Source organism: Stomoxys calcitrans, chromosome 2, assembly GCF_963082655.1.
Source record: "Stomoxys calcitrans chromosome 2, idStoCalc2.1, whole genome shotgun sequence".
Classification (NCBI taxonomy): Eukaryota; Metazoa; Arthropoda; class Insecta; order Diptera; family Muscidae; genus Stomoxys; species Stomoxys calcitrans.
Window position 1 is genome coordinate 227,317,736 of NC_081553.1, and position 11,016 is coordinate 227,328,751.

Consider the following 11,016-nt stretch of genomic DNA (forward strand, 5'->3'; position numbering starts at 1 on the left):
GTAGTCATACCTATAATACGTATGGTGTTGTGGTCTGCTGGACGGCACTTCAAAAGTCCACCTATTTTTTAATAGTCAGACGGATTCAAAGGTTGACTTGTACTGAATGATGCACTGAGTTTAATGGCTATACAAATTGTTGCAACCACTGCTGTTAAGCTAAAGAGGCTTTCTCTTTGATCATGTGCTGGCTACGGATACTGTGTTATCCTTGATACAATGGCAGATGTCCTAGGCAGTGGATTACAAATAGCCTGAGCCGCTTTTAAAAGTATTGTACCACTATTTCTGATAGAAACGATTGGAACTACAATATCCCTGGTAAGTTGCCTGGTAAGTGAAGTTGCATAGACTTCTAAACGACTGGGTCCAAACTAGACGATAAGATGGGCTTTAGGTTGTACTCGGAAGAACTCTGATTGGATGTCTTAGGGCGTTCTGGATGTTTCAATGGTTTAAACTAGAAGGCATCCATCTCTAGTTTCTGTGATATCACAATGAATGCAACCGTTTAAGTGAGTCTGATGGCAGACTGACACTTTAAACCTAACCTACCACATGTTGAATGTCTGTTATTTTTGAATAAAGGGTCCTACTTTCAGTTCTTAAGTTTTAACTCAAGTTCAATGACCTTTTATTGAAATTTCATTTCTCAAGAATTTTGACAAATTTAGAGTTGTATAAAAAGTATGGAGTATAAAAGAGGGAGTACACGGCAGATAAAACACTTCACAAAAAGAAGGCTTTGCATTTAATGCGAATGGAAGAACAATCAAACATTTTGCTCAGCAAAGTAGTAGTGGTTTTTGTCTTATCGGAACAATAATGTCAAGCAGCCGCCTATCGTATAAAAGACACAGAATAATAGTGATTTTTATGTCAAAGTGTTATAATGGAATGGAATGGAAGCAGTCAGCAATTCCAATTAAAACCACTCAAATGGAAGTTCAAACAAAAGATTTTCAGATTCATTTGACAAATAATTGGCTGCGTTTAAGCCAAGCACAGACCAAGTCAGTCACCAAACAGCCAGCCTCTTATCGACCCAATCAACCATACATCCAACCATCCATTCAACCAACCATTCATCGATGCATCATACATTGTAAGTAAGTAACTCGAGAAGATGTCATCAAGATTTAGAGCGATAGAGAACAAGAAAAACTTCAACATAGCACTGTTTTTTTTTTTTTTTTGCGGTGAGATTCGAAAATGGCTCTGGCTATCAAATTTCATCAACATAACAACCATTTTGAATTTTACTCATAACCAAGGCAGCTATGCAGTCAGTTAGCCGACGGGCCGGCCGTTCACTCAGCGGCCTACCACTTCCAACTTTGTGTGAGCCAATCTCAGCTTCACCAAGAATCTCAGACCGAGAGTTAAGTTTACCCATATAAATATACTACAGGCCACAGCACGACAGTTGTACTGAGCACATATACGGCTGGCGATAAGAGCGAAAGAAATGGACGTATGGAAATAGACTTGTTGAGTAATCGGATTGAATGTACTTTTCTTTTTTTTTTTTTTGATTTAATTAATCGAAATTAAAAATCATTCAAACAGTTAGTGATTGGCAGCGATATTGGAAAAGTGACAAGAGCAACTGAAAATCTCAAGAATTAATGAGTCAATAAGGGTAGATAAGATGGCTTTCAAAGCTGACGTTGAAGAAAACCTATCAACCTGGCAGAGATTTAGCATGCAAATCGAAAATTGAGCAATGTTTTTGCTATAACTATTTCCAAATTTCAGGGGTCTATTACAACGTCAATACTGAGTAGGCGGAGATTTATTGACTAACAAGTAAAAAAAGGGCATAAAGATCAAACGTGTCAAATATGCGATTCCCATCAACTCGATTATTTATACAAACAGTATTTCGTCAAAATCCTCTGAAATATGCTTCAGTTTTGAACCAACCTAAGCTGATTGCTGACTTTGAGGTATGTGGCTTGGGGCGGATTAATGTCCACAATCTCTTTTTTGCCTAACCCAAGCTATGAACCCATATTGGCTATGTTTATCGAATTATGATCTGTTCTAAGCCAAACTCGACACAATTCAAAGCTCTACATTCCACTAAAATCGGTTAATAGATGGAGCTAATGTGAGTCCAAGGTCGTATATTCGGAGTGGATGTGTAGGCATTTAATGACTGTACCAAATTTCAGCAAAATTTGGATAATAAACTGGCCAGGATAATAAACTGGCCTTCTCAGACTCTAAAACTGTTCGCGTCCTTAACGTCCTGGTTTTTATTACCCTGATTAACAGTTTACTGTCCACAAAGATGTTCACACTAGAGGTCCTCCACTGAAAACCACACCACCTCACGCATTCGCCTGGATATCTGTCTATAAGATCGTATTATAGTCAGACAGTCAAAAACGGATCTCAGTCCTTGGGTTCACAATGTAGACGCCAGGCCCACTCCGTCCTCTAGCTTTGATTCATCTTCCAGATGGCAATACCAGAGTTCCGTCAATCCAAGACTGTGTGGCTGGCAGCAGAACCTTGCACTCGACCAGAAGTGTCATTTCCATTCCTTCCTGGTTTCCTATCGTCGCCTTGATTATACGACGATGGTATGAGCTGCTTCTTTCCTCTATCCATTCTGCCATCGCCTTAATTCTCATATCCGCAGTGGCTAACTCACACTTAATCTGCATGTCAATCGGACGTATGTCTAGAATAGTCTCCAGTGCCCTGGTGGGCGTAGTCCTCATAGCTCCGCCTATGCCAAGACAACATGTTCTCTGAACCTGTTGTATTAACCTTTCGTTGCACTTTGTCTTTAACGCAGTCCACCAAACTACTGAGGTGTAAGTAAGTAAGGGTTCAAATTCCTCCTCAGTCAGCATCCGTAATAGGTCATTTATGGTGATCACCCCATAGGAGTGGCAATAAAATGCCCCCCTGTGGCGTGCCTTGTACCGCTTTCTTTATGCCAGACAAGTCCCATGGAATAAATATATGGGAGAAAGTGGCACAAGGCACGCCACAGGGGGGCATTTCATCGCCATTCCTATGGGTGACCACCATAAATGACCTATTACGGATGCTGACTGAGGAGGGATTTGAACCCATCTGCTACGCAGACGATGTTATAATACTTCTAAGGGGTAAGGATGCGAACGAGCTATGCAGAAGAACCGAAATGGTCTTGTATATGACTAGGCTAGACCCGGAGGTCTCAATGTTAACCCAGGGAAGACTGAAATATGCTTCTTCACGAGAAAGACGAAGGTGGGCCACGTTTCCTCAATAAGACGATTTCGATATATGACAAGGTCAAATACTTAAGTGTGATCTTGAACAGGAAACTGTATTGGAAGTGTCACATTCAGGAGCGTAGTGAGAAGGCTCACAGATGTTGGCATAAATATAAGGGAGAAAGTGGCACAAGGCACGCCACAGGGAGGTACTTAATCGCCACTCCTATGGGTGACCACCATAAATGACCTATTACGGATGCTGACTGAGGAGGGATTTGAACCCATACTTGCTTACACCTCAGTAGTTTGGTGGACTGCGTTAAAGACAAAGTGCAACGAAAGGTTAATACAACAGGTTCAGAGAACATGTTGTCTTGGCATAGGTGGAGCTATGAGGACTACGTCCACCAGGGCACTGGAGACTATTCTAGACATACGTCCAATCGACATTGACAGATTAAGTGTGAGGTAGCCACTGCGGATATGAGAATTAAAGCGATGGCAGAATGGACAGGGGATAAGGGCTGCCATAAATGACCTATTACGGATGCTGACTGAGGAGGGATTTGAACCCGTCTGATGTTATAATACTTCTAAGGGGTAAGGATCCGAACGGGCTATCCAGAAGGGCCGAAAGAGTCTTGCATATGGCATATGACACCATGTAGACGAGCCTTAGGCTCGAAATGGGGCCCGAATTCGAGGATAGTCCACTGGCTTTACAAGAGCGTGATTAGACCAATACTTACTTACGACTCAGTATATATAAAGGATAATACAACAGGTTCAGAGAACATGTTGTCTTGGCACAGGCGGAGCGATGAGGATTACGCCCACCAGGGCACTGGAGACTATTCTAGATATCCGACCCATTGACATACAGATTAAGTGTAAGGCAGCCACTGCGGCTATGAGACTTAAGGCGATGGGAGAATGGATTGCGGATGGGAGCAGTTCATACTATCGCGGTATAATCGAGGCGGCGATAGGAAACCTGGAAGAAAGGAAAAGGTTTCCGATCGGATACCTAAGATGAACCTTGAAGTCGAATGCGAGGCACTGCTGCCATCGGCACAGTCTTGGATTGACGGATCTTCCAGTATTGCCATCTGGAAGATCATGTTACACGGATGGATCAAAGCTAGAGGACAGAGAGGGCCTGGGGGTCTACATTGAGAATCCAGCTCATACTATCGCGGTATAATCGAGGCGACGATAGGAAGCCTGGAAGGAAGGGAAGAGGTTTTCGATCGAATACCTGAGATGAACCTTGAAGTCGAATGCGAGGCACTGCTGCCATCAGCACAGTCTTGGATTGACGGATCTTCCAGTATTGCCATCTGAAAGATCATGTTACAAATCAAAGCTAGAGGACAGAGAGGGCCTGGGGGTCTACATTGAGAAACCAGACACTGAGATCTGTTTTAGACTGCCTAACCATAATACGGTCCTGCAGACGGAGATCCGGGCGATCACGGAATGCGTGAAGTGATGTGGTATTCAGAGGAGGACGTCGAGTGTGAACATCTTTAGGGACAGTAAACTGGCCATCAAGGCAATAACAACCAGGACGGTAAGGTCACAAACAGTCTTGCAGTGCACGAAGGAGATTAACGCCATCTCTAAGGATGGCAAAATACGCATCGTTTTGAGTGCCGGGCCATGACGCAGTCCGAGTTAAGGGAGTGGGCGACGAATGAGCATGCAACATTGTGGAACATGAACCAACTTAGGGGAGTGGTATTGAAAACAATTAGGGATTTCGTAAGTAGCACGGACTTTCTAACTTAAAATTTCCTTTTTAGAGGTAACTTAATAGTTTTTAGAGTGCACAACAACCCGATTACTGGCTTAGGTGTATGTCTTCATAGAACCACAACTTTGAGATAGTCAGTAACTTTATTTACCTCGGCACCGCCGTAACCGAAACGAATGACACTAGTTTTGAGATAAAGCGAAGAATAATACTGGCAAACAGATGCTACTTTGGACTAAGTAAGAAGTTTAGAAACAAGGCCAACTCTCGACAGACGAAGATTTCACTATTAAAGACACAGATACTACCAGTGTTGTTATATTGTTCTTGTGAAAGCAGATGAGGCAGTACTTGGAGTATTTGAGAGAAAGATTCTTCGAAAAATATATGGACCAGTTTGCGTTAATAGAGAATTTAGGCGACGTATGAACCACGAGTTGTATGAGCTGTATGACGACGATAGCATAGTTACACGCATCAAAATACAACGGCTGCGTTGACAAGGTCATGTAGTCAGAATGGTTGAAGAAGCTCCAGCAAAGAAGTCTTTTGAAGGCAAACCGGAAGACCAAACGCCCGATGGTAAGATCAAGTGGTGGGAGATATCTCGAAACTTGGTGTCAGAGATTTTAGATTGAGCGCAGATGATCGAGGCGCTTGGAACGCTATTCTACGCTCGGCTAGTGGAACAAATATTCTGTCATAGTCAATTAAAATAAAAAAGTATGTCCATAATGGCATGGGGCGGATTAATATCAGCACCCTCTTTTCAACCTATCCTAACCTTGAGATGTTTTAATTCACCAGCAATAGCCGGTTAGGATTTTCCCTCTAAATATAACTCAATCGCACCATTACGCTTGAATTCCATCACGAATAGTTTTCTTTTTCAAGTCTGCGTGAAATTGGTAACACTTCGGGCCGACTTGCAAATAATTTGCCATACATATTAAATATGCAATTAACTATAATAGAGTATTAAATTACTATAATTAAATATTTTCGTTTCAATAATTACACATTTTGTTTTAAGAGTAATGTTTTACCTTTTTTCTCGGCGATTTATTTCTGCTTTATTTTGCTTCCAATGCTGGTTCTTGATGTGGCTGAATAACTGGACAGGTTTCTTCAAATTTTTTTGCTTTTATTTATTTAATTGAGTAATTTTTCTTTATGATGCCAAGACGTTTTGTAGAAATCTTAAGATTCACTGGTATTTATTTTTTATTTTTTTAATAATTTTTATAAGACAATTTCAAAAATATTTTCTTTTTTCTTTTCTTTTTGTATGGTTATATTATTTTTGTTTTCTTTTCACTATTACAACATTTAATTATTTAATGTATGGTGCATGGAACCTGGAAAATTAAAAAAAAAAATTTTAAAATTTTGTTTCCATTTTTACAAAATAAATTTTTATATAGGATGGGGATATACTAATTTCGTCATTCTGTTTGAAACTCCTCGAAATATTCCTCTGAGACCCCATAAAGAATATATTTTCTTGATCGTTATGACATTATGAGTCGAACTAGTCATGTCCGTCCGTCTGTCCGTCCGTCTGTCTGTCGAAAGCACGCTAACTTTCGAAGGAGTCGGTTGGGATTTTAAATGGGCTATATCGGTCCATGTTTTGATATAGCTGCTATATAAACCGATCTGGGATCTTAACCGAGCCGCTAGAGGGCACAATTCTTATCCGATTTGGCTGAAATTTTGCATAAAGTATTTTATTATGACTTCCAACAACTGTGCTGAGTATGGTTGAAATCGGACCATAACCTGATATAGCTGCTATATAAACCCATCTGGGATCTTGATTGAGCCGCTAGAGGGCACAGTTCTTATCCGATTTGACTGATATTTTGCATAAAGTGTTTTATTATGACTTCCAACAACTGTGCTCAGTATGGTTGAAATCGGTCGATAACCTGATATAGCTGTCATATAAACCTATCTGGGGTCTTTACTTCTTGAGCGTCTAGAGTGCGCAATTCGTATCCGATTTGGCTGAAATTTTGCACGACGTGTTTTGTTATGACTTTCAACAACTGTGCTAAGAAAGTTCAAATCGGTCCATAACCTGATATAACTGTCATATAAACCTATCTGGGGTCTTGACTTCTTGAACCACTAGAGGGCGCAATTCTCATCCGATTTGGCTGAAATTTTATACAACGGCCTTTAAAATATGTGTCGAATATGACATGAATCGGTTTATAGCCTAATACAGCTCCCCTATAAACCGATCTCCTTATTTTACTTCTTCAGCCTCTAAACAATGACTTCTACTATGGTCTCCAATATTCAGTTCAATTATGGTCCGAATCGGACGATAACTTGATGTTATAGGTCCAATTTCATAGCAATCCATTCCTTTTATCATATGATTGACTAAAAAGAGATACCGGGAAAAGAACACGACAAATGCGATCCATGGTGGAGGGTATATAAGATTCGACCCGGCCGAACTTAGCACGCTTTTACTTGTTTTATCTCAATTCATATAGAATCATTTCTTCAGCCTTAAATCTTAATTTTTTATATTATATTTGAATCATTTCTACCCACCACCTTAAGATGGAGGGTATACTAAGCAAGCCATTGTTTGTGTTCCACCTCGCAAAAATATGGATTTTCGAGCACATGAAGTATTCTTGATGAGTTCACTAAAGACAAAGGCATAGCAAAAACAGATCCCCTAACGTTGACGACCCACGCAAACGAAAAAATTTCCATGATTTGCGGATCTGCTCCTGGAATGTCTGCACTCTCTAGAGAGGGTGCAGTATACGCACTGCCAGATGTATTAGAGAAGTACAAGGCAGATATTAACGTCTTACAGGAAGTGCGATGGACTGGGAATGGCGCCACAACAACACCAAACGGTGACGAACTACACTATAGCTGCCATAACACGTGGCATGCAATTTCCTGTGGATTTATGGTTAGACGGAGAATGAAACACCTTGTCTCCAGCTTTACTCCGCAGGATGAGAGGCCAGCGACAATCCGCATAAAAGCCAAATTCTTCAACATCAGCCTTATTTGTGCCCATGCCTCGACGGAAGACAACAACGAGCAGACCAAGGATATTTTCTATGAGCGCCTAGAGAGAGAATATGACCGCTGCCCCGCCCAAGATATTAAAATCGTTCTGGGAGATTTTAATGCAAAGATATGGAAGAAAGATATCTTTGGTCCAACTATCGGAGAGTTTAGCCTCCAAGAGATAACGTCCGATAATGGGTTGAGGCTGATAGATTTCGCCGCGGCAAAAAACTTAGAAAAACTCGACAGACAACGATTACTCTATACAAGACACTGATACTACCCGTGTTGTTATATGGTTCTGAGGCATGATCACAGGAGAAAGCAGATGCTTGGAGTATTTGAGAGACAGATTCTTCATAAAATATATGGACGAGTTTGGGTTAATGGATAGGCGTCGTATGAACCACGCGCTGAATAACGACGGCTGCGTTGGCTAGGTCACGTTGTCAGAATGGATGAAGAAGCTCCAGAAAAGAAGTCTTTTGAAGTCAAACATGATGGTACACGCAAACCGGGACGGCCAAAGGCCCGATGGAAAAAACAAGTGGGGGGAGACACCTCGATACTTGGTGTCGGAGATTTTAGAATGAGCGCAGAAGATCGAGGTGCTTGGAACACTATTCTACGTTCGGCTAGTGGAACAAATGTTCTGTCATAGCCAATTAAAGTAAGTAAAGCTAAAACGTATTTTCAATCAAATTTATTCTTAAGACAAAATTTTAATAAGATTTTTCTAAAGACAAACTATAAATAAATGTTGTACTAAAGAAAAAAGTTTAAAAAAATCACTAAAAACAATTTCCATTTCCAAAAGAATTCACTATAAACCAAATTTCAATGAAATTTTTTCTAATCATAAAATCTTAATGCAATTTTTCAAAAGGAAAAAGGCAAAATTTCAGTGAAATTATCTGCCAAGATAAAATTTGGCTCAGGCGGCCCACTCGAAAGTTATTCGTCATGGAGTTCATGCGTAATAATATGATTGCGTTATATTTGGCTGGACAATAGCAAGCGGCTAGCTTTTGTTGGCGAACTCGAACACCTCAAAGTAGACAAAATGTTTGAGTTCAAACCATAAATCTTTATAATGATATTGGGAGCGTTGAGAAAACCCATGGTGGTGATCCAAAACAAAAACTGCAACTTCATCTAAAATATTAGGGCGACTGAAAGCTCGAATTCAACAAAATCCACGCTCTAGTGGCGATCAAATGCCTTAAGATCTCGTGAGCATACGTGGCTCAGGTTATACAAATTATGGTCCGAATCGGATCATAATTTGATATAGCTCCAATAGCATAGCACATCTTTTCTTTTATCCTTTGTTTGCCTCTGGAAGCCGCATTTTTGGTCCGATTTGGCTAAAACTTTTCACATAGTGTCCTGTTATGAATTCCAACAACCGTGCCAAGCATAGTTGCATATAAACCAATCTCCCGATTTGCCGTCTTGATCCCCTAGAAGCCAAAATTTTTGTCCGATTTGGCTTTAATTTTGCACATATTTTCTCTTATGACTTCCAACAACTATGCCGAGTATGGTCCAAATCGGCGTATAACCTGATATAGCTCCCAAATATTTTTCGCCGACGCTCACGTACGCTCACGCTATATTTGACATTTATCTTGAAGGTCATGGGAGAAGCCGTTGTACAAAATTTCAACCAAATCGAAAATTAATTCCGCCCTCTAGAGGCTCTAGAAATCAAGATCCCCGATCGGTTTATATGGCAGCTACATCAGGTTATAGACCGATTTTAACCATACTTATTGCAGATGTTGTAAGTCATAACGAAACACGTCATTCAAAATTTCAGCCAAATCAGGAAAGAATTGCGCCATTTAGAAACTCAAGAAGCTAAGACCCCAGATCGGTTTATATGGCAACTATACCAGGTTATGAACCGATTTGAACCATACTTAGCAGATTTGTTGGAAATCATAACGAAACACATAATGCAAAATTTCAGCCAAATAGTATAAGAATTTCGGCCTGTAGTGCCTCAAGAAGTCAAGATTCAAGACCGGTATATGGCAGCTACATCAGGTTATAGACCGATTTAAACCATACTTAGCAGATTTGTTGGAAGTCATAACGAAGCACGTCATGCAAAATTTCAGCCAAATCGGGTAAGAATTGAATCCTCTAGAGACTCAAGAAGTCAAGACCCCAGATCGCTTTATATGACTTCTATATCAGGTTATGGACCCATTTCAACCATACATAGCACAGTTGTTGGAAGTCATAACGAAACACTTCATGTAGAATTTCCGCCAAAGCTGATAAGTATTGCGGCCTGTAGTAGCTGAAAAAGTCAAGACCCAAGATCGACTTATATGGCAGCTATAACAAAACATGGACCGATATGACCCATTTACAATCCCAACCGACCTACACTAATAAGAAGTATTTATGCAATATTTAAAGCGGCTAGCGGTTAGCTGTCGTGCTTTCAACAGACAGACGGTCGGACGGAAATTGCTAGGTCATTGGCTGAAATTTTGCTTGTGGTGTTTTATTATGATTCCAAACAAACGTGCCAAATACGGTCCAAAACGGGCTATAACCTGATATAGCTCCCATATAAACCGATCTAACAATTTCTACGATCCTAGAAATATAAATTTTTGACTGTTTTAAGAGAAATTCGGTACGCAAAGCACACATGTGAACATTAGCTAAGTTTGTATGTAAAAATTTTTAGCAAAATCCATGGTGATGGGTTCCCAAGATTCCGCCCGGCCGAACTTAGCATGCTTCTACTTGTTGGTGATACATCTGACCATAACCATTCTATCGGCCCTTGGATATTTATGTTGGATTTCCCAAACTCGTATACAATTTTGCCTAGGTCGTTTGGTCAACAATGGGACTTTACGGGACGATCTTCCAAGCAAATTATTATCCACTAGACGGCGTCTTACAGTTGTATTCGAAATTTTGAGCTCTCACTAGGTCGTAATTCTTCCAGATGATTTAAAT

At 40.4% G+C, this 11,016-nt stretch overlaps 1 protein-coding gene across 5 annotated transcripts in view; it reads right to left on the reverse strand.

The window, feature by feature from the left end:
• LOC106081004 (protein doublesex) overlaps positions 1-11,016 on the reverse strand; it is a 320,938-nt gene that overhangs the window by 271,127 nt on the left and 38,795 nt on the right. For all 5 annotated transcript variants that reach the window (XM_059363969.1, XM_059363968.1, XM_059363967.1 and 2 more), the window contains one exon: positions 6,024-6,335. The gene's annotated coding sequence lies outside the window, so the exon portion shown is untranslated. The remainder of the gene's footprint in view (positions 1-6,023; positions 6,336-11,016) is intronic.